The 24,119-nt window shown below is 35.9% G+C and overlaps 1 protein-coding gene across 4 annotated transcripts in view; it reads left to right on the top strand.

Moving 5' to 3' along the window:
* Window positions 1–24,119, top strand: part of Nckx30C (solute carrier family 24 member Nckx30C) — a 1,001,248-nt gene that overhangs the window by 213,798 nt on the left and 763,331 nt on the right. The window lies entirely within an intron of this gene.

Below are 24,119 nucleotides of genomic sequence, written 5' to 3'. Positions count from 1 at the left end.
GTGAAAGCAGTGAAAGATTGTCTGAATGACTCACGAGTGAAAAACGATATTGCCTACATAACGTCAAACTTTTCCTTCATACCTGCAAGTGCAAGCATTGAACAATTAGAACGTGAAAAACAATCTCTTTGTAGCCAAATAGCAATAGTAAAGGAAGCTCAAGTGAACATACATTCTGCTTTGGGCGAAATTGGGAAAAAAGTTAAAAATAAGTGGGACAACGTATTAAATAAGAATGTAGGATTTTCATTGTTGGAAAAAGTATCAAGAGTGATATCGGGGGAAAGTGTAAATGTTCCAGTAAGTATTGATGTTTCTATTGTACCTAATTTAAAATTTGCGCCTCTCACATCAGTTTCGGTTGAACGAAGTTTTTCTGCTTTCAAAATGATTCTCAGTGACAAAAGGCAAAGGTTAACTGTGGAGAATTTAGAAAAAATTCTGTTGGTGTACTGTGCAGATAATTATAATAAAGTCTGAGCATGGAACTGAATTCCAATAACTTAAAATGAGTAATCTTGATATCAATAATCATTATTTCATTAGTTTCAATATATTAAATTTGTGCAGCTCTGTTTATAAATATAATATAGTATTCTTTTTTAGTGTTTAAACATACTTTTTTGTGCGTATTTTAGTGTATAACTAAAAATTTCAGTGAAATAAATAAGTATGATACCTTGATGTGCCTAAAATGCCTATTTTCGTTAAAATAGAGCCTAATTTTACAAATTTTGAGCTTATTTTAGGCGCCTAAAACTGCAATTTTTAGTGCCTAAAATCCGATGTCTAATCATCAGATACGAAGTACATTTCAGCAATATCAGTGCTCTCTACATAATATCTACAAATACAAAACATATTTAGTGGCATGCAAAATGAGACATATTAAAAACCAACATTGCTGTGATACGCATTGACATTCAATATGACTGCCTTGATTGTCACTTACTTAAAATACACGTATAGATTACAAAAAATATTGATTTACATATATATATATATATATATATATATATATATATATAGCTGAAATGTACTTCGTACCTGATGATGTTGGCGTAGACCAACGAAAACGTTCATACGTCTTTTAAATATGTAATGTAAAGGTGTAGCACCTTAAACATATGCTGCGAAGTCAGTGACTGAAATAAATACTTTTAAGATACAATATAGATTTCTCTGAAAATTAAAAATGAATTGCAAAATAGATGTATTTTGTTTAATGCTCGTTGGTGGCCCATTATTATGGCTTGTAATTTGTCTGGATTTAGTCTGAGTCCAAATTTTTGCTCCCATTGAGCTACAGATGCTAGATCTTCATTAATTCTGATCAGAGATGGTAGCGTGATAGAACTTTGAAAACCATCCAGTACGACATTTGACATTATGGAACATCATCACCATTGACATACAAACATTATAGTTACGGGAAATTGATCCACGAACTAACCTTTTAAAGTCTTGACTCTAAACTTATGGTTTAATTTCTGTGACGAGACATACTGTAAGTTGGTTGCGCGAAGTGCGGACCTTACAGGATTACACACATTGTACACAAAGTTGATGTTTACGGAGAAGGCAGGAGAGTGAAGTTGTGTCTGCAAAGTAAACCAAGCAACCTTCTGCTAGGAGAGGACTCTACGCCTTACTCCTGATGGGAAGTGACAGCCCCGACGTTAATACTTGCTGGAATATCATATTCAAGGTTTAGCACAGACGAAAGTTCTTTAGCGAGAACAGAAGACGCTTCTATTATTCCAGATCAGACCACAAACTGCGACGAACAGCCTTTTGCTTGCGCTGCTCAAGATTTCATTTCACGGTCGCAAGCTTGTTTTAACTGTTTAGTTCGCAATTTTCGTCTGCTGTCTTGTGGTTAGCGTGATAAATTCTAAAGTCAAGTACCACGAGTTCCATCCAGCCGCATACAGGGTGACTCAAAAGATAAAATCAACCGACGAGGAAGTTGATCGGAGTGTGTTTTAAAGCAGACAAATCCTCTGTCATGTTTCTTTATTTGCAACCGAAGTGAGACAAATACCAACAGGCTTGGAGTTCACATATTCAGTTTCTCTCAACCCTAAACTTTCTTGCAAGGACGCATAACTTTCAAAGTTTCTCCTCCCATTTCCCCTCTTTCAGTTCAAATGAATTCAGTCGCCCACAGCTTGATTAAATTCAGTTTTACTGTTTTAATAAATGAAACATTTAATTCACAATTAAGGTGATCTAATGTCAACATTAGTGAAGTGTTTTGTATGTAGTGTAGCATTGTATGGAGCAGAAACGTGGATATTACGACGAAATGAAGGGAGGCGACTAGAAGCATTTGAATTGTGGATATGGAGAAGGATGGAGCGTGTGAAATGGACAGACAGGATAAGAAACGAAGCTGTGCTGGAAAGAGTAGGTAAACAAAAGATGATACTGAAACTGACCAGGGACAGAAAATGGAATTGACTGGGTCACTGGTTGAGAAGAAACTGCCTTCTGAAAGATGCACTGAAAGGAATGGTGAACGGGAAGAGAGTTCAGGACAGAAGAAGATATCAGATGATATACGACATTAAGATATATGGATCATAATATGAGGAGACAAAGAGGAAGGCAGAAAATAGGAAAGACTGGAGAATACTGTGTTTGCAGTGAAAGACCTCCCCTTGGACATAACACTATGAATGAATAAATGTCAACGTAGGGGCTGGAATAGTTGGTGGCAGTTTATTTGGTCCATACGTGCTGACAGGCAGAATAGGAGGCGCACATTTCCTTCAGGAAACACTGCATCATTGCTGGAAAATGTCTCTCAATATATGTCAACACATGTGATATCAGCTGACTGATAAAACGGTATATTTCACACTCCCTAGTCGTCGGTTGTTGGATGAACACATGAACATGATCCAGGTCGATGGATGGGGATGGGAGGGCCTGTGTCTTGGCCGGCACGGTCTCCTGATTTAACGCCTCATTCACATACTTTTCTTCTTTTACTGTAGCTCCTCCTAGACTTTGGAATTCCCTACCGAGTAATGTTAGAGATTGTAAGATGCCAAACGAATTTAAGGTTAAACTAAGAAAGTATTTAACAATTAATTCTCGTTATCAGAGTCAGTTGCTTCAATAAATTATTAAGTTTTTATGCTTATGCATATGACAGTCTAAATATTCTAATTGTCATGGTAGTATTATTACTATTATTATTAATATTAGGTTTACTCACAATCATTATTGTTGGTACATTCCAGTTATTGATGTAATATTATTATTGTAATGTAAGGTTATTGCATTCAATTGGAGTCTGGGTGCTGGCCTATACTCTACCAGATTAAATAAATAAATTATTATAAGCTTCCACACCCGGCAAGGGATTACAAAATTCAAACGGAATGTCCTTCCTCATCCACCCTACAGCTCAGATCTTGCACAATCTGACTTATCTGTTTGGTTGTGTGAAGGATGCAATCCGCGGAAAGCGATACGACAATGACGAAGAGGTCGTAGCCTAAGTCAAGACGTGGCTAAGAGGAAGACCACCGAAGGGCCATAGATTTCAATAGAGATTATGTGAAAAAATAAGTAGTTATACTCAAAGAATTGTGGAATAACGTGGTACATTTTCAATGACAATAAAACAAATCTTGAATGAGAAAAAAAATGTGGTGCATTACTTATTGAACAACACACTGGGTTTTTAAGGTCGCGACCGCTTATAAAATTCTCACTTAGTGTTCTGAACTGCCATATTCTGATTAAGGGTCACAAATGGGTGAAGACCAAACACCTCTGATGTATGCCTGAAGATATTCCGTCTCGAATTAGAATAAAGTGACGAAATTCATTAACATTTTATAGAAGTGGTGCATAAATTGCGAAGTATGCAGTTATGCCTTAGGAGTGTGTGATAGGACAAGGTTTTAAAGTTAATGATGGCCATGAAACAGGACATCGAGGTCAGTAGTGCGACCCTACATCACGCGAAGGCAGGCAGTCGCATGCTAACAAGGTAGCCGCCGCTACTTCCGCCCTTCGACAATACAATCCTTCTTGTTATACCTGCTTTAATATTTAATTCTGAAGTTTCGTTTTCAGCGGCGTTATATCATACACGGATAAGTTTCTTCTTATTTTAGTAAAATAAAATAATACAATGCAGTCCGCCGAGTTAGCTCTGCGGTAGCGCGTCTGCCTCAGAATAGCCGATCCGGGTTCGAATCCCGGCGGGGTCAGATATTTGCATGTAAAATTTCTATGTCGGGCTAGGAGAGGTGGCGGTGCGAACTTCTAATCGCTAAATATTTTAGGAGAAAAATTCGTTCCGACGCCGGGGATCGAACCCGGGTCCTTGGTTCTACGTACCAAGCGCTCTGACCACTGAGCCGCGCCGAATTCAATCCACAGCACCGGACCGAACTCTCCTCCTTCGATGTTTCCCTTTATGAACTGACTCCAAGTTAGGCATATAGGCTATATGTTGACGTGTATCCAGTGTCAACTGCCATTATATCTATTACACCTATATCTATAATATTCTAATCACTAGATTGTGCACCAATATGCCGGAGTTAAATTCCAAACCTTTCCGAGGACAGTGCATGTGAAGAGAAGGTATATGTCACTGTTGATAGTGATTCATCCGTCGGATGGGAACCTTAAGCCTGGCGGCTCCCTAAGTGCTATTCGATAGGAGTAGGCTACGTGCCGGCACCGTGTTTCCCCTTCTCTCTTCCTCATCTTCGTCATCATACTCAGCCATTCTCTACACTACACCTACGAGCAATTAAACATACATTCACCCTAGCACACGACATAACTCTCCACAGATACACATCATGCATAGCGTGGCCCGCCAAAGTGGTGTGAAACTTGGAAAGGGTCACAGTCTTGTCATATGTCCGCAACATGTGGAACCCGAATAACGCAAGTGAAATGGGTAGACATTGGATACATACAATACAATACAATACAATACAATGCAGGTCATAATGTACACAGCAATTAAGGGGACACTTATGTGAGTTTTAAAGCTTTTACAATTTTCATCCAAAACTTATGAATTTTAAACTACATAAACATGCCTACAATACTATCATCTGTACAAAATTTGGAGCCATTAGGGCTAATAGTTTTGAAATTATATTTTTTAAATATATTTTATATTGACGTCACTAAAAAGGCTCCTTGCGTCACAATTTTCACAATTTTTAGTTCATATTAACTCAAAAGCTTCAAAATAGTAATGGAAACATAAATTAATTATCTTTTTGAGCTCGGTCTAAATAGAGAGCCACAATAAATTTTTAAGTGGATGTTCTTAATTTTTCACCATTATTTCATCATAGTGTGAAGGTCATGGTTATGGGTTGAAATCCAGTGATTTTATTTTCATAGGTTGGTAGTCATAACTCGTTCGGTGCATATTTTCCGTCTCACTTTACGATCAACATACAGTATGTTATTATTTTTATTTTAGTATATTATTTTACGACGCTTTATCAATATATTAGGTTATTTAGCTTCTGAATGGGATGAACGTGATAACAGCGAATAGGGATTATAAAGAATGGACACTTCGCGTCGGTACCTTTGATGTAGCCGGACTGATTTCAATGACCTTCAAGCCAGCTAAAGCGTCAGATTCTGCTTTCTCCCTAGAGTTGGCGCTGACATCACACCAGCTAGCGGTCGACACAGTGGAAATATAACACATACAATTAATACATCTAGGTACATTATGTACTCAAATAAAATAAATTGGATCCATAAAATAATAAATCCTTCATTAACAGTAATGTCTAGACTCTAGAGTTCCTTTATAATGAGAGTTCAGACGTTGACCCCAACAACAATTAAAATAATGATTTGATAGCGCTGAAAATGGAAAAACAAAACTCTTACGAGAAGTAAAACCATATACCTATATTATATTATATAAAAATATTAAACGAATTCGATACTTAATTTTATAATGTATTATATTATTTTATAATATAATTTATGAATCTGAAATATAAAATATTATTATTACAACTAGTTTGTCACTGAGAAATAAGGAAAAGCTGTTAACTTGAATTTATTTGAAGCAAAGCGTTACTGGATTATGCAATAAGGTAGGCGATGTTTGGATCCTGTGCCTTAATTCTATTCTGAATTATTATCTCAGCGTATGCTCGATTACACTACCTCTAGCGCTTGAAAGTGGAACTAGCCGCTGGCGCACAGAGAAACAAAACACAGGAAAATTCGCTCAGTGTCCATTCTTTATAATCCCTATTCGCTGGTGATAATGGCGGTGACATGAAAGTTACCCAGCATTTGTTCATATTGGGTTGAGGGAAAAACTTCAACCAGGTAACTTACCCCAATCGGGTCTGGTTTCGTGGTCAGATGCGCTAACCGTTACTCCACAGATGTGGACAACATACAGTATTGACTACTGAAATCTTAATAAGCTGGTCGGGCTGGCAGGTATACAAAGTGTAAATGATATAAACTGCCAAAATTATACACATTATACTTCTCGGTCTACTAAACATGATGTGTAGTGAAATTTTTCTTCTTCCTTTTTGTGTTTAATTCCTAAAATACAATGATTTTAGGATTGATAGTAGTCTAATATTTACTGTTCGAATAAATGTGAACGTCATTCCCAATGACCTTCCGTCCAGCACACGCTAACACCACCACAACAGAGAGACAACAGAGTACCCCGACTTGTAAACAAGGACATCACCACAAATTGTAATGCACGTGGCGGACTGAAGTAAATAATGACGGTCCACTAGCATTTCCAAAAACGTTAGACTTACGGATAACATTGTTTTCTAGAGAAACTATAAGAGTTACAGAAAAATTTTATTAGACTTTTTTGTTCAGTAACTTATGCTCTACCGCCAGTATTCTTTTGGCAGTTTATATATTTTACACTCTGCATATTTGATGTACTTAAAAATGTGCTCCAATTAGTATTAAAACTTTTAAATAAAAGTGTTAAAACATTAGCCTCTTTTTAGATTTCTTGCTTTATAGGTCAATTTATAATGGTTATGACATATAATAATAATAATAATAATAATAATAATAATAATAATAATAATAGGAGGTTCAATGCCGCCCTTACATAAGCCCGACATCGATCGCTATTCTGGTTTTAGGCATAATAGATCAACTATTGATAAGATTTTTTGTATTCGACAGATAATGGAGAAAAAATGGGTGTATAAGGGTACAGTGCATCAGGTATTCATAGATTTCAAAAAGACATATGACTCGGTTAAGAGAGAAGTTTTATATGATATTCTTATTGCATTTGGTATTCCCAGTTCGATTAATTAAAATGTGTCTCAGTGAAACGTATAGCAGAGTCCGTATAGGTCAAATTCTGTCAGATGCGTTTCGAATTCACTGTGGGCTAAAGCAAGGAGATGCACTATCACCTTTACTTTTTAACTTTGCTCTAGAGTATGCAATTAGGAAAGGCCAGGATAACAGAGAGGGTTTGGAATTGAACGGGTTAAAATAGGTGCTTGTCTATACGGATGACGTGAATATGTTAGGAGAAAATCTACAAACGATTAGGGAAAACACGGGAATTTTACTGGAAGCAAGTAAAGAGATAGGTTCGGAAGTAAATCCCGAAAAGACAAAGTATATGATTATGTCGCGTGACGGGAATATTATACGAAATGGAAATATAAAAATTGGAAATTTATCCTTTGAAGAGGTGGAAAAATTCAAATACCTGGGAGCAACAATAACAAGTATAAATGATACTCGGGAGGAAATTAAACGCAGAATAAATATGGGAAATGCCTGTTATTATTCGGTTGAGAAGCTTTTATCATCCAGTGTGCTGTCAAAAATTCTGAAAGTTATAATTTATAAAACAGTTATATTACCGGTTGTTCTTTATGGTTGTGAAACTTGGACTCTCACTTTGAGAGAGGAACATAGGTTAAGGGTGTTTGAGAATAAGGTGCTTAGGAAAATATTTGGGGCTAAGAGGGATGAAGTTACAGGAGAATGGAGAAAGTTACACAACGCAGAACTACACGCATTGCATTCTTCACCTGACATAATTAGGACATTTGCTTTCATACTGAGCTATGCTTTTGCTGCTTAATACAGTAATTTTAATAATACTTCTGTGTATTTTTGATCGATTGTCTAAAGTCTGGTCATAATTGCGTCTACTTTCCTAGTATTGAAAGAACTGTAGCTTCTTAAATATTGACCATAGGACTTATGTTCATATGATTTTTTTTTTGCCCAAAGTTCCGTATAGAACTCATTCCTAAAGCGTGTATCATGCTTTATGAATCACAATCTGCTTTATTGTTAACTGTTTGTACAGGTCCGTGATAGCTGAAGTATGCAACAATGTTCGTGCAGGAAAGTAGGTCTATACGCCAAGCAAACGCCATGTCAATACACCAGTGTAATCTAGTTGTACCGATATCTGCATTATAACTTAAGCTAGTAGTAATAATAGTAGTAATTAGTTTAATTGCCATTACACAGATATAGTGCTTGGATATGGAATATAAATAAGATACAATCATATACTATAAATAATTTATTCGCCATAATTAGAGTGTTCGTTAGGAGGCCGGAGGGAGAAAGACCTTTGGGGAGGCCAAGACGTAGATGGGGCGATAATATTTAAAAATGGATTTGAGGGAGGTGGGATATGATGGTAAGGACTGGATTAATCTTGCTCGGGATAGGGATCGATGGCGGGCTTATGTGAGGACGGCGATGAACCTCCGGGTTCTCTAAAAACCATTTGTAAGTAAATAATTAGAAACAAATAAGAATATGAATATAATCGGATTTTTAGCAACTATGAAGAATTTAAAAATAACAGAGCAAAGCGAAATGTTGTTCAAGCTACAGGACGAAGTCTTTGCAGTAGATTGATTGATACGTCATGAATGAATACATTTCTGACTGTATTTTAGCACAATATATTAAGAGTTCAGCTGCTACCAGAAAGTCAAAAGAAGGATAGTAATATCATAGGAAGCTTTTAATAGGAAAATGAACATTATCTGCTGACATATGGATAAATATCTAAGGAAGAGATTAGTGAAAGTACTTGATGTGGAGTGTGGCACAAGATAGAAACGTGGACAATACGACGAAATGAAGAGCGACTGGAAGCATTTAAAATCTGGATATGGGGAAATAGACTGAAAAAATAAGATTCCCGCTTGGGCTGATTACCTGGTTGGATTTTTTACCGAGGTTTTCCCCAACCGCAATGTGAATGCAAGGTAATCTATGGCGAATCCTCGGTCTCATCTCGCCAAATATCATCTCGCTATCACCAAGCTCATCGCCGCTAAATAACCTAGTAATTCATACAGCGTCGTTAAATAACCAACTAAAATAAAAAAAACAGAGAAAAAGAAATTGGCTGGGCCACTGACTATGAAGAAACTGCGTGCCGGAGGTCGCACTAGAAGGAATGGTGAACGGAAGAAAAGTTTGGGGCAGATGAAGATATCAGATGATAGACAACATTAAGATATATAAATCATGTGCGGAGACTAAGAGAAAGTCAGAAAAGAGGGAATATTGGAGAATGCTGGGTTTGCAGTGAAAGATCTGCACTTGTGCAGAATACTATGAATGAATGAATATTTCCAGTTGCTTGCGCACCCCCTCATTTTGATTTTACTTCTTCCTGGGGGGGGAGGAATTTTATTGAAGAGATACTGTGGTGGTGGTGGTGGTGGTGGTGGTGGTGGTGGTGGTGGTGGTGGTGGTGGTGATTACAACGATGATATTTGCCCAGAAAAAGGATCATAATCCCGGTAATTTGAAAAGTACTACACTAGTGTTCGACAAACTCGTACTACTCAGCGACTGAAAGCTACATGCCAATAAACTTGGACAACACAAACACAGGAGCCAAGGTTTCGTAAAATCAATACTCTGAGTGTACTTGAAAGGAATGATTATGTATACGTCGTAGATTCCGATAAAACAGACAGCTTTTGGTATTCATATTGTCGTTCATGTAAAAGAGTAATCTGTCAGCAATCACGAATGACCTTCGAGTACGACGGAAGACAATGACGAAGACAGGAGGGGAAATTTGAACGCAAATATGTATAAAAAGTGCGCTCGATTTCGTGCTCTTACATAGCGTCTTGTGGCTGATGTAATATATGTGTGAACTCCAAACCTACTGCCCACTTAGCTCTTAGAAGTATGATCAGAAGGAATAAGACATGGTCAGAAGTCCATAGATTCACGTCATTTTTGATGTGATAAGTAAAGACCGTTTTCTTAGTCCAACAATATTGGAATGAGTGTAAGTGTGCACGGGGTATACATTACGTCACGTGTCCTTCAGTAGGTACTCTGCTTACAAAACACAAGTAACGCACACTACAGGATTGCTCTAAACAGGTTCCTTACTCCTAAACACGTACAGTTGTTCTTTAGTCAACTGTCCGGAGACAGGTCTGAACCTCACAAGTGATACCAACAAGGCACCATTTATAAGGCAACTAGGTCAGAAGATAATAGGGTAGGGTGGCCAGTTCCTTTCTCCCTCCATTGCATACATCGCCGACTAGCTACATATTACACTAGTCAGACTTCAGATGTATACAAACAATTGTTCCTCCTCTAACTCATATCGTCACGTTAGATGTACTGCCTGATAATAGTTGTACATATCAGCCAGAACCTCAATCAGAGGTATGCAAGTACAGTACGCTTCAGTTTAGCAATATGTATAATATTATGCACTACTAGTTGAAATAAAGGTGCCTGAAACATGTACGGAAGTACAGAAATTTACTTACTTATGACTTTTAGAGAGCTCGGAGGTTAATTGCAGTCCTCACATAAGCCCACCATCGGTCCCTATGCCAAGCAAGATTAATCCAGTCTCTATCATCATATCCCACCTCAATCAAATCCATTTTAATATTATCCTCACATATACGTGTCGGTCTCCTCAAAGGTCTTTTTCCGTCCGGCCTCCCAACTAACACTCTATATGCATTTCTGGATTCGCCCATACATACGACATGCCCTTTCCATCTCAAAGGTCTGAATTTGATGTTCCTAATTTTGTTAGATGAAGAACACTTTGCGTTCAGTTCTGCGTTGTGTAACTTTCTCCATTCTCCTGTAACTTCATCCCTCTTAGCCACAAATATTTTCCTAAGCACCTTATTCTCGAACACCTTTAACCTCTATTCCTCTCTCAAAGTGAGAGTCCAAGTTTCACAACCACACAGAACAACCGGTAATATAACTGTTTTATAAATTCTAACTTTGATTTTTTGAGAGCATACTGGAAGACATATTTCAAGTTAAAATTTTACATAAAATATTGTTGTAATATAGGTTTAAACATTCCAGTGAAACAGTAGCCTTTTAAGTTGAAATTTTACAGCAAAGATTATGTTTATTCTTTTGTAATACACAACACAGCTCTAGGCTACTCTTGAAATCATTCTTTTATGTCTGTGTTTGTTATCGTTGATGCGGAAGTAGTCTGTTTACATCGTACAACATGACGCGCCACTACTCTTCGTCGAGTCTTTTCGCTCATTGCACAAACTCCATACTAACTTAACTTCAAAGAGTAGTTGCTAATATTCTGGTCTTTACTTATTACTAGGGCTCAGACGTAGATGAAATATCTTTTTCTGAGAAATTACAGACAATGCAGGATACAATATAAACTCGTTACACTTCAACATGAACCAGTATAATCTACTTTTATTTTGCATTTTTTTTGCATTTTTCGGTCTTTTATTATCTATTGGTCATTTTGTAGGAGATGTTCAACTTTTTGTAGCAATTTTGCCCTTTTCTGCTTTTGAACGGACATTTTTTTTACTGTATAGTCGTCTATATTTGAGAACCTACTGCAGATTATTTACGCAATGCGATTGCTCATGCAGAAATTTTCTTTATGGGTGCTTTGACTCCTGATCACATGTGTTACGTGTTCCCCCCTCCTCAATTCAGCGCAATAGAATAAATATTGCAGCTCAATGTCTGCAGTCAACATATTGTCCCTCACAAGTGACGACTTAAAAATTCCGGAAAAGTAAAGCAACCAACAATCCTTGAAACATCAAGACCCTACCAATGGCGATGGCGATGGCTATTTACTGCAATTCTGAATATGTTTGGGAATTTCAGTTCCTCCTAGTATTTAAATGTGCATTGGCGTGATTTCGGAGACCTTCAATAATAATAATAATAATAATAATAATAATAATAATAATAATAATAATAATAATAATAATAATAATAATAATGATGATGATGATGATGATGATTAATAATAATAATATGATCATTTTTTAAATTTTAATGTCATATTTTCAGAAATTTAAGGTCATTTTATAGCTCCTTTTTCTGTGATTTTTAGGTCATAAACTTCCGAACCCTATTACATACCAAGAGGAAAGACTTTTCAAGAAATTCAAGGGATTTCATAGATCTCCCGTTACTTTATTTTTAACTTATAGATTTGTCATTAATCATTGATCTCTGATCACGAGTTCACTCGGTACTCGAAACTACTCCGATGTCAAAGCTTTATTTTTTGTGTATTGAGTATGTCCAAACGAGTATAATTCATATGTAGAGGCTATACAAGAACATATACATATGTTGTACAATGTAATTGAAAACGTCATGAAACTATAGTCTGTGAAAACAAACAATAATTCAAGAATTTATTAAAGAAAGAAAGCAAAATAAGAACAAATAATAAGATGACAAAGTTTTGGGCAGAAAGAAGAGAACGTTTGAAACCATGAAATAAATAGGCTAAATCAACTGAGAATTAAAATAAATAATCTTCCCAAAAACGTATTTTTAAACAATTCTTAAAACACCGGCAATTTGGTAAAATTCTATGTTCTGAAGGAAGTTGGTTAAAAGTTGTTGTTAAAAATGGTTAAGTCCTTTCGTTCCATAAGTTACTGAGCTATGCTGAGAAAAAAAAATATACTGTTTTTTTTTCTTGTTAAATAAGTATGTATATCTTTATTAAACTGAAATGTAATATTACTATGTATTAAATTGTTAATAACTTTGTACATGAAAATGGCAGCACTTAATTTGATAATTGATTGAACTGGTAGAACGAAAGAAAATTGATATAGATATTTAACTGGAGTCAAATAATGAAAACCCAATAAATTTCTTAAAGCTCAATTTTTAATAATTTGTAAAGGTCTCAAAGCAGTTTTCTTATTATGTCCCCAAATAAATGACATACACATTAAATAAGAATGTATAAAAGCATAATATACAATCAAGAGACAAGATATAGGCAAAGATCTTTCAAGCCTTTTCAAAATACCAGCCATTGGAGCAATTTTCTTACAAACAGCCAAAATATGCTTATCCCATGTTAACAAGCAAACCTAAAAATTTAACTGATGCAGATTTTTGTATTACAGAATCATTAAACTTTAATTCTTTCGGAATCTATACTAATAATAAATCTGTAGCCAAATTTTTTCTGGTAATTTTCGATTTTCCAAAAATAATTGGTGTTAACATATATATTTAACCATCCTGAAACCGAAAATCGCTTTTTTGAAATTTTTGTTTGTATGTCTGTCTGTCTGTCTGTCTGTCTGGATGTTTGTTACCTTTTCACGCGATAATGGCTGAACGGATTTCGATGAAAATTGGAATATAAATTAACTTCGTTGTAAGTTAGATTTTAGGCTATATGGCATTCAAAATACTTTATTTAAAAGGAGGGTTATAAGGGGGTCTGAATTAAATAAACCGAAATATCTCGCTTATTATTGGTTTTTGTGAAAAATAGTGCATAACAAAAGTTTCTTTAAAAATGATTTCCGATACTTTTCATTCCAAGCAAAATTTTTTGGGGCCAAATTGCATCAAAAACGGATGTTCTCTGAATCAAAAGTTCATATTTTAATTATTTGCATGTAATAACAATTAAGAAATATGTTAAAGGAATTATCATTGCACCAAATGAGTGCTCTCTGGACCAAAATATCACATTTTAATTATTTAAATACAATTTAAATTAAGTGACATATTAAACGATTTATCCTTCTGGACCAGATGTCCTATTTTAATTATGTAATTACTTATATTTATTTCTAACAAGTGCAGCGGAGCGCACGGGTACAGCTAGTAGTATAATAAAATGAAGGTTTAGTGAAAATCGTATACACAGTTTTTTTTTCAAATTCAAAGAAGGCCTATTTGCGCTTAACCAGTTTTCAAGAGTAATAATGTCTGCCTCAAACTTTTCAAACAGTTCTTCAATGGAATCAGGTTTTATTTATTTTTTCACTGGGAGCTTCTATTATCTCTGATGGAGTTTCACCATATTTTCAACAGTCATTATCTTCATCAGCTTCATCTTCGCGGTAGTGTAGATCCACCTGCCATTAAGTAGTACAGGCAACATCGAAAATTACAAAATGACCTACACTTCAGGTATGATATATACAGAATTGAACACTTGTACAAATAATAAGAATACATATTTCTGCCGTTAGAGAAGACTAGAAGACTAGGACTTTCACTAAATTTGAGTTTTTGACATAGTGACCTCTTGGCCTTCTTCGGTCTCGTAGCAACGAGGGGACGTAATCTAAAGCAATAAACAAAATTCATAGGATGCGGTTGACGATCCTATAAACCTGCAGGCTTACTTTTGATGGCCCGACTGCACAAACGAGGCGGCACATCAGTTTATGGCATAAGAGGTGCTACAGCTTGTCGTGGGTCTCGCCATTGATTTTGGAGTAATGTCAAAGCACAGGCTGCCAAACTCTCTGCTGCTGCTGCAATGCAGAAAAATATATGACTTTACCTTGCAGCCACGTTTCGACTGATTCCTACCCTGCAATGGCCAGTGATCGCCTATCCTAAGGGCAGAAGAACATTTTCACCGAGAGGTCATAAACATTTGATGGAAAGGACAAGACGTTTAAACCCTAATAATATAATCAATAAATCGATAAAATATGCACAATTTGTACATTGTAGCAGATATAAAATTTGGATGTTTCAGCTATACACAAATAACATAGAAAGAGACCTCCAACTCTGTGGATACGTTCGAGAGACTATTAAGATTTATGAACGAATGTTAAAGCTAATGGTGGAAAACATCGGAACTGCATTCCATGTTAATCAGCCCGATCGGTATTCCAGGTATCCGTTGTACAAACATTATTATTATTATTATTATTATTATTATTATTATTATTATTATTATTATTATTATTTATTATTATTATTATTTTATTCATAATACTCCCCAAAGAAGTGTGTAAAGATTTATCAACAGTAATCTCACTAGAGGTTTTGATTTATCTAGAGAAAATCAAAACTCGAGTGGGATTTAATTGACTATTACACGATTAGAAGAAAGTATATAAAGATTAGAAGTAACAAAGTACGCCAATACAATAAAATATTACTTACTTACTTACAAATGGCTTTTAAAGAACCCGAAGGTTCATTGCCGCCCTCACATAAGCCCGCCAACGGTCCCTATCCTGTGCAAGATTAATCCAGTCTCTATCATCATATCCCACCTCCCTCAAATCCATTTTAATATTATCCTCCCATCTCCGTCTCGGCCTCCCCAAAGGTCTTTTCCCTCCGGTTTCCCAACTAACACTCTATATGCATTTCTGGATTCGCCCATACGTGCTACATGACCTGCCCATCTCAAACGTCTGGATTTAATGTTCCTAATTATGTCAGGTGAAGAATACAATGCGTGCAGTTCTGCGTTGTGTAACTTTCTCCATTCTCCTGTAACTTCATCCCGCTTAGCCCCAAATATTTTCCTAAGCACCTTGACTTTCGAAAATACAACTGTCTCCAAATGTATTACTGTACCATCTCAACATTACAAATATTACGCTAGATGCTAGCTAGATGGCAGTAGTGTGTTATGATTAGCCAAGGCTTCTAAACTTTCGCCTTGATGATTAGCTGTTATCTTGCTATCAGTTGTGCCAACTATGGAATCTTCATTGAACTCTGTAGACGATTACTAGCAATGCCTTCTCGATCTAGATCACGATGGCAGTGTTACTAGTCAAGAAGGCTTTCTTGATTCAGTTTCATTTTTATTAAAACAGTTGCATTCCACTTCAGTTATCCGAATCCCAGTAATCAACGTCACTTGACAGATGATTTTCAATAAATCTTAATATTAAAAAATCTCTGATACGTGACTATCCATAATATCATATAGCAGAAACTATAACATAACCTAATTAATATATACAAGTGTTAGAAAAGTTTTAATTAAGGACGGAATAATTTTAAAAGGAATAAGTATTGAATGTACAATTTTCAAATTTGAATGTTTTAGTGGTTGGTGGTTCAGTTGATGTTATATTGGACGTGTGCGTAAAAGAAGTGGAACTCGTTGATGTAGGCCTACATGGTGTATTCCTCAACTTATTCAGGATTTCCGAATGGTGCTCTTCATTTATTTGTAGGCCTAAATAGGATTTCAGGGAAGATGCATAGATATGACCAGTGATCTTTATTAATTCTTGTTCTTGAATGCCAATGCGAGTCATATTTGAAACTGCTGTGCATCGACTGGAGTGGTTTGTAATTTTCTGTTTTTTTTTTTTTTTTTTTTTTTTTTTGACGTCCAAACCAGCGCAGTTTGAAATGTTGGCAAACAAAGAAACAAATGCTAGGGACGCGATAAAATTAAACAAATGCTAGGGACGCGCGATAAAATTGTGCGATAAGCAGCCATGATTAGTTGAAATACGTCCTTTCGTATGACATAGTAAAAGTGTAATAGTCAGTTTAAATGAAATGTTTAAGCACAATATGCTTCTAAGTTTAACATATGGATATGAATATAATAGTTGAACATGAAACTGAAAATCACTGGCAACACATTCACACTCTGCTACTCGATCTGTTCACAACAACGGCTTGTGTGTTTATTAGATTCAAACGTAACAGGACTGTCAACATCTAATCACTGGCCAGCTGAATAAACATGGCTAATGTTGCTCCTTGTAAGCGACTGAAATTCTAAATCTGTTGTACAAGAAGACGATTTTATAGCTGCGTAATAATATCGATGTTATAAAACAGTTAAATCCTGTAAATTTTGTGTATTCATAATATTTGTTTAAAATTGTCCGATTGGTAACACATAACTAGAGCTAGGACATCGGTACCAAAACTGTTAGAGCTTGGACTATATCTCTACCGAGTGAAAAGTAATAGAGCGTCTCTCGGTGCCACTGATGCAGAACAACTAACATGTACAGCCGGGTGGGAACTACACATGTGCTCCAATCGTCCATAGCCTTAAAACAAGAAAAAAATATAAAAAAAACAATAATTTATAATTATAAAGTTCGTAAATTCCAATCTAAATTAATTTACCCATACATTTAAAAATAACATACAAAGTATACATTTATGATTCTAGCCTCATTATAACAAATAAGAATGAACATTTTCATTTTATCAAAAGAAATACTCCTTTTAGGTTCAGAAAAAAAATTATACTCTGAAAATATTCGTTCTACGTCAACACAATGGTACTGGAGCAAATCTGAAATATGATACAGTATATCTTACTATCATCAGGTGAAGAACTACTTTGTGAATCTAATAGTGTATTTAGTATGTGGCACATAATATTAGCCCATATTTGTTTCCAAGAAAATTTTTCGTTTCTATTGTAAGGCAGCTGGGAAGTTCTTATCGTAACGCAATTGAATGCATAGCAGCACGAGAAGTCAACATTTAACGAAAAATAATCGGGGGGGGGGGAAATAAAAGTGTTACACACTCCTGTTTGCATAGTTATTTAATAACAAATGAGTTTACTTTTTTTTTTTTTTGGAATAATGCATTATATTCACATCACGTAAATAATACAATTTTGACAGAATAGTTCACTTCTTCAGAACCTAAAATATTGACATAAATTAACAATGTTATTCAAACTATCCACGACTCTACACAGATCCACAGAATTCCAATATGCGTTGTTTGTGAACATACTGTGTATCATCTGTAGCGAGTGGCAGCAGGGCGAGGTGCGTGTGACATCTATACTCCTCGCTGTACTCAACTGAAATCTACTGCTTTGGTACGAACTTCCTAGCTCTCCTTATAACCAGTTTTTTTCCACTTAATTTAGAATTCCAATTCACTGCGGGCTAAAGCAGGGAGATGCACTATCACCTTTACTTTTTAACTTCGCTCTAGAATATGCCATTAGGAAAGTTCAGGATAACAGGCAGGGTTTGGAATTGAACGGATTACATCAGCTTCTTGTCTATGCAGATGACGTGAATGTGTTAGGAGAAAATGCACAAACGATTAGGGAAAAGCACAGAAATTTTACTTGAAGCAAGTAAAGCGATCGGTTTGGAAGTAAATCCCGAAAAGACAAAGTATATGATTATGTCTCGTGATCAGAATATTGTACGAAATGGAAATATAAAAATTGGAGATTTATCCTTCGAAGAGGTGGAAAAATTCAAATATCTTGGAGCAAGAGTAACAAATATAAATGACACTCGGGAGGAAATTAAACGCAGAATAAATATGGGAAATGCGTGTTATTATTCGGTTGAGAAGCTCTTATCATCCAGTTTGCTGTCCAAAAATCTGAAAGTTAGAATTTATAAAACAGTTATATTACCGGTTGTTCTGTATGGTTGTGAAACTTGGACTCTCACTCTGAGAGAGGAACATAGGTTAAAGGTGTTTGAGAATAAGGTTCTTAGGAAAATATTTGGGGCAAAGCGGGATGAAGTTACAGGAGAATGGAGAAAGTTACACAACACAGAACTGCACGTATTGTATTTTTCACCTGACATAATTAGGAACTTAAAATCCAGACGTTTGAGATGGGCAGGGCATGTAGCACGTATGGGCGAATCCAGAAATGCATATAGAGTGTTAGTTGGGAGACCGGAGGGAAAAAGACCTTTGGGGAGGCCGAGACGTAGATGGGAAGATAATATTAAAATTGATTTGAGGGAGGTGGGGTGTGATGATAGAGAATGGATTAATCTTGCACAGGATAGGGACCGATGGCGGGCTTATGTGAGGGCGGCAATGAACCTTCGGGTTCCTTGAAAGCCATTTGTAAGTAAGTAATATATATATATATATATATATATATATATATATATATACTGTACAATTGTACATACACGAGGGTACACAAACTTACTTCATTGACACATGTTTTATTTTTTCAATCCACTTACATAAAGATCGTTGAAAATAGTTCCCTTGAAGTGTTATGACTGTTTCCCGACGTTGTGGCAGCTTTTAGATGCCGCTTAATTCTTCTTTGAAATTTAGTTCTCGGATGCGTTGGGTCAGAGCTGTATTCAGGTCCTTTAACATTGTAAAAGTTGACCCCTTAGTGGAATTTTCATTTTCGGGAAAAGGTCATAGTCAGATGAATTCAAGTCCGGACTGTGGGCTGGCTGAGGTAGTGTTTCCCACTTGTAATCGGTCATACGGTATGCAATGACTCAGCGATTTACGGTCTTGCATTTTCGTAGAAAAGCAGCACGCCAGACTCCAATACTGTAGTCGGTTCTGGAGAATTTTTGGGTGCAGTTTCCTACGGGCTTTGTCTGCACATGTCATCAGTCTGTCTTCTTTCAAAACATTGGCAACAATTACCTCTATAGTGAAGTCCAGTGATGATTTCAGTCTTTCAGTGCGTTGGTTGTCTTCTGTAGCAACATGCCCTCCACAGACAAGTCGAGAATATCGGGAAATGGTACTACGGTCTACTGTAGAGTCACCACATACTTCTCTCGAAAGAATTCATAAATTTCTGGCAACGTATATCCACATAAAGTTTCTATTTTATTGCGCAATCTTTGATCTCGACTTCACCGATTTTTGTCGTCCATTTCCATCACTTATACACAAAGAAGAATTTAAAGAATTTAATTGAACTTGAACAGAATTGTTCAGAATGACAGTCACTATTTGACGTAATAAATGACAACCACGCATATCCTGGACCTGAGACCGCATGAGCAGTGTCCATTATTTCTGAGATCGTCCTCATATGTATAAGGAAATCTGTTAGAAACTTTCATAATACAAGCAATGTAGGTTTGTTATACTTGGAGATATAGGTCACTTTTTCACGATGAATTAAGATCCTGTGCTGTAGATCTCATTATAAAGTTTTCTGCTTGTTATCGCCTGACGGCTTCCCTCCACTTGCTAGTCTCTCGCCTTAGCCGCAAACACACCCCCATGAGAATGTCCCCAGCCTTCTACCAGGTTTCTAGTCGCTTCTTCTAATTTGTGGCCGTTTTATTCATTACATGAGCAAAAGTTTTAAGATCTCCACTCAAATTATAGGAGAATTTCCTTCCTTAGGCCATATACTATAATTACACTTGAAATCGCTGTACAGTTAATCAGCTTTAACTTAAATCAATGGACGATGTTAGATTTCAGCACGAACAGTTTGACAATCTATTGAATATTTATTCTATATAAACCACAAATATTAGAATTGCCAATAAAACCATCACAAAACTGTCGAGAATTTTCACAGACTTGTAAGAAAAATTGGTTAAGAAAAAAAAAAGAAATAGAAAACGATGTTTTGAAACTTATAGCATTAGAAACCTGCACTGCTAAGTTCCCAAAAGTCCAATGACAAAGTGCAGTTCAAGTTAGAAGTTCCTGTTAATGTAGGTGCAGTAGTGTATTGTGACCTCTTTTGCTCTTATGCGCCAGCGCGCCTCCAAAAATCAACATTTGAAGTTGAAATTGAAGCAGTAAGACTGACTGTTACGTAACTCAATTTACGATATGAATTCTTCCAAAATGTCATGATCTTCTCTGACTCTAAAGCAGTACTTAATCAATAGCATCACTATGAATTCCCATTTGAAGGGAAATCACTGATTGCATACAAAAATTAGTACACTACTAACAAAAACAAAAGAATTGTATTACAATGGGTAATAGGACATGGCCGAATTCTTGGAAATGAGAAGAATGATGAATTGGCAAAAAGGGACAATTATACAGCTGATAACTCACAAAGAAGTAACTTATAATAGCATTAAAATTTGTATGAAAAGAGCTCTGACAAAAATCCACCAGAATGCACTAGACATGAGGATATTAAAAAAAAACGTAGAGCAGTGGTCGGCAAAGATTACGTCATATAAAATGCAGCCTGAAATACACAGGAAAGGGGAAGGTAGGAGGGGGAGAATACCCAGACTGCTTAACATTGAATGAACAAGTGATGGCTAAGGGGAGGGAGATCATGCCTTATCACTCCGCCTGCTTGTGTGTTAAGGGATTGACTCGCGAGCCACGAAATGCCGACCACTGCCATGGCGAGACACCATAATGAAGATTCCTAATGGGTCAAGAAAAGTGGCTGTTATGACATTCCGATTCATCACCGGACATGACTGTCTGGCGAAGCACCTATGTCGTATTGGAATTCGACCAGAACCATGCTGGCTGCAGTGTGACTTACAAGTAGAAATGGACAGGCAACATCTACGGCAATGTCCACCCCTGAAGTCCATCTGTGACAGATCGCTATTGGGAAGCTGGAGACCTAATGGGACAATGATATAGAAATATCAATAATCTATGCCATTAGAAAGAAAAAAAAAATCTATTCCCATTCCACTCTCTACAACCTGTAAATGCCCTTGCCTGAAAGAATCTGTAGATGTGAAATACCTGGGAATTATTGTTGATCAGCACTTGAAATGGGATAGACAAATCACCTTTTTATGTAACAGAATACGTAAAACAATTTACAAATTTGTAAACCTTCGCCATTACTTGCCTACTCACGTATTACGTTTGGTTTATTTGGCTCTAGTTGAATCTGTTATCCAATATGGTATAATTGGATGGGGAGGCATTACAAAAACTGCTCTTTTTCCTCTAATTATGTTGCAAAAACGTATAATCAAAATTTGTTTGAAAAGGCGACTGGATTATCCAACAAATTTGATCCATTCTGAATTGAATGTTTTTAGAATTGACCAAATTTATGAATACTCTTTAATGAAATTCTATCATAAAAATAGAACGAAATTTGTAGCTCAGCCACATGCTCATAATACGAGACGAAATGAAATTCTTAAATTAGTTGAACCTAAATATTTCACATCTGCTGCTTTACTACACAGTACAAATTATGGTCCACGGCTATATAATTCGATAATAAAATTTCATCCAGAATTGACTACTTTAAGCAATGAAATTTTCAGATCCAGAATTAAAAAATTTATATGACAGACTTCCCTGTATATATATTATGTACCATGTATTGTAAAACAAGTTTATTTCTATCCTAAGTGTATTTTTCTATTTTATCTTGGTTACTATGTCAACATGACCTGCACTAATTATACTACTAATAATAATTTAATATTAATCCATCAATCTAAACATCGTCTCTTTTTTTACTCAGTTATTATTAGTATTATTATTTACTAATTTTATTACAATCTTTATGTGAGCTTTTTTCTTAAGTATCTTGTCTACAAAGTATGTGTATCTATGTAACGGAACTGTCCCCGAACACGAGCTTTGCTCTTTCGGGGTATTTTAATGTAACGTTTTTATGTATATGTTATTATTAAATAAATAAATAAAATAAAATAAAAAAATTTGAAAGGAACCAACATGATTAGAAATAAGAGCTAAACACAATCAAATACATAGCACAAGAAAACGGATACAATCCTAACATAATACGAAAGACAAAACATAATCACAAAAAACATAAGAATACAACACAAACACAAGAACACAAAAAATACATCACACTAACATACGAAAACAAAAACACACACAAGATTGCAACCTCATTCAAGAAATTAAATTACAACATCGCATACAGAACAAATAATTACAAAAATATCTCAACACACAAACAACACAAACAAACAAATAAAACCACACAGGCGTATACTAACCCAAATGTAACACCCGCAACAACTTCTACATTGGACAGACAGGCAGATCATTTCAAACATGTTGCAAAGCACACATCACAGCCATAACAAAATTACAGAACAGTTCCATATATGCAGAACACACCACAAATGCTAATCACACCTACAGAGAAATCAACACAGACATGGAAATTCTACACATCCAACCAAAAAGCCAGAAACTAAACACACTAGAACAATACGAAATATACAAACACACAAAAACACATCCTAATGAAATTCTCGACACACAACTCAATTTCAGAACACACACACTCTTTGACTCCACATTACACTACACAAACACACCCCCCCAGGAAACAAAACAAAAGGCGCCAAGACCAGCAACAACCAGATGGCCAATAGCAGGCTGAAACATGTTAACAAGATAATATAAAATTTAACACGTGAAAGACACTAATATGTTTTCCGAAATATTATTCTATTGCTCAAATTAGAAATGAACTGCTTGTTTTCCATTCCGTGCTAAATTGTTACTTTTTAAGCTGCACAGACTATCGAGATGTGGTATGATAATAATACCATTATGCGATTTCGTGTTTCCATATCAATTTGCAGCAAACATTTGAGATTTAATATCTTGTAACTTTTTCTCAAAGCAGCGATGTTTGAGATGTTTGCTCACTGTGACACGGAACGCAAGTCGTGAAGATGTAAATAATTATTGCTGACTGATCTCTTTTTGCACGATGTCTGACATGGAATGTCAGCACCTGACTGAAGCTACTAGGACAAACAACACACCAGGGGGTACTCGATGCCCACGCAGGCCACTCTTCTGCTTCCCATCCCCTCGTCACTGTATGCATTGTTCGAAATGGTCGAGAAGATTGATAGCTAATTTTGTATCAATTGATTTGGACATGGGTATCTGGTTTGAACCGAATCTAATTGACTTGCTCATTGACTATGAGCCTTCCGTTGACATAAATTAGGCCATTGACTTTTCCCTATTGGTAGTACAAACAGTTAATCAAATAATATCTCGTAAGTCTGATTCGGGTATGCCGAAGATAACCAAACCTGTGGAAGAATGTTAAATTTAAAATAAATGTGTTATTTAATTGTACAGCA

This window comes from Periplaneta americana, chromosome 3, assembly GCF_040183065.1.
Source record: "Periplaneta americana isolate PAMFEO1 chromosome 3, P.americana_PAMFEO1_priV1, whole genome shotgun sequence".
NCBI lineage: Eukaryota > Metazoa > Arthropoda > Insecta > Blattodea > Blattidae > Periplaneta > Periplaneta americana.
Note: the sequence above shows the minus strand (reverse complement) of the source record. Positions and strands in the feature narration are given on the sequence as shown.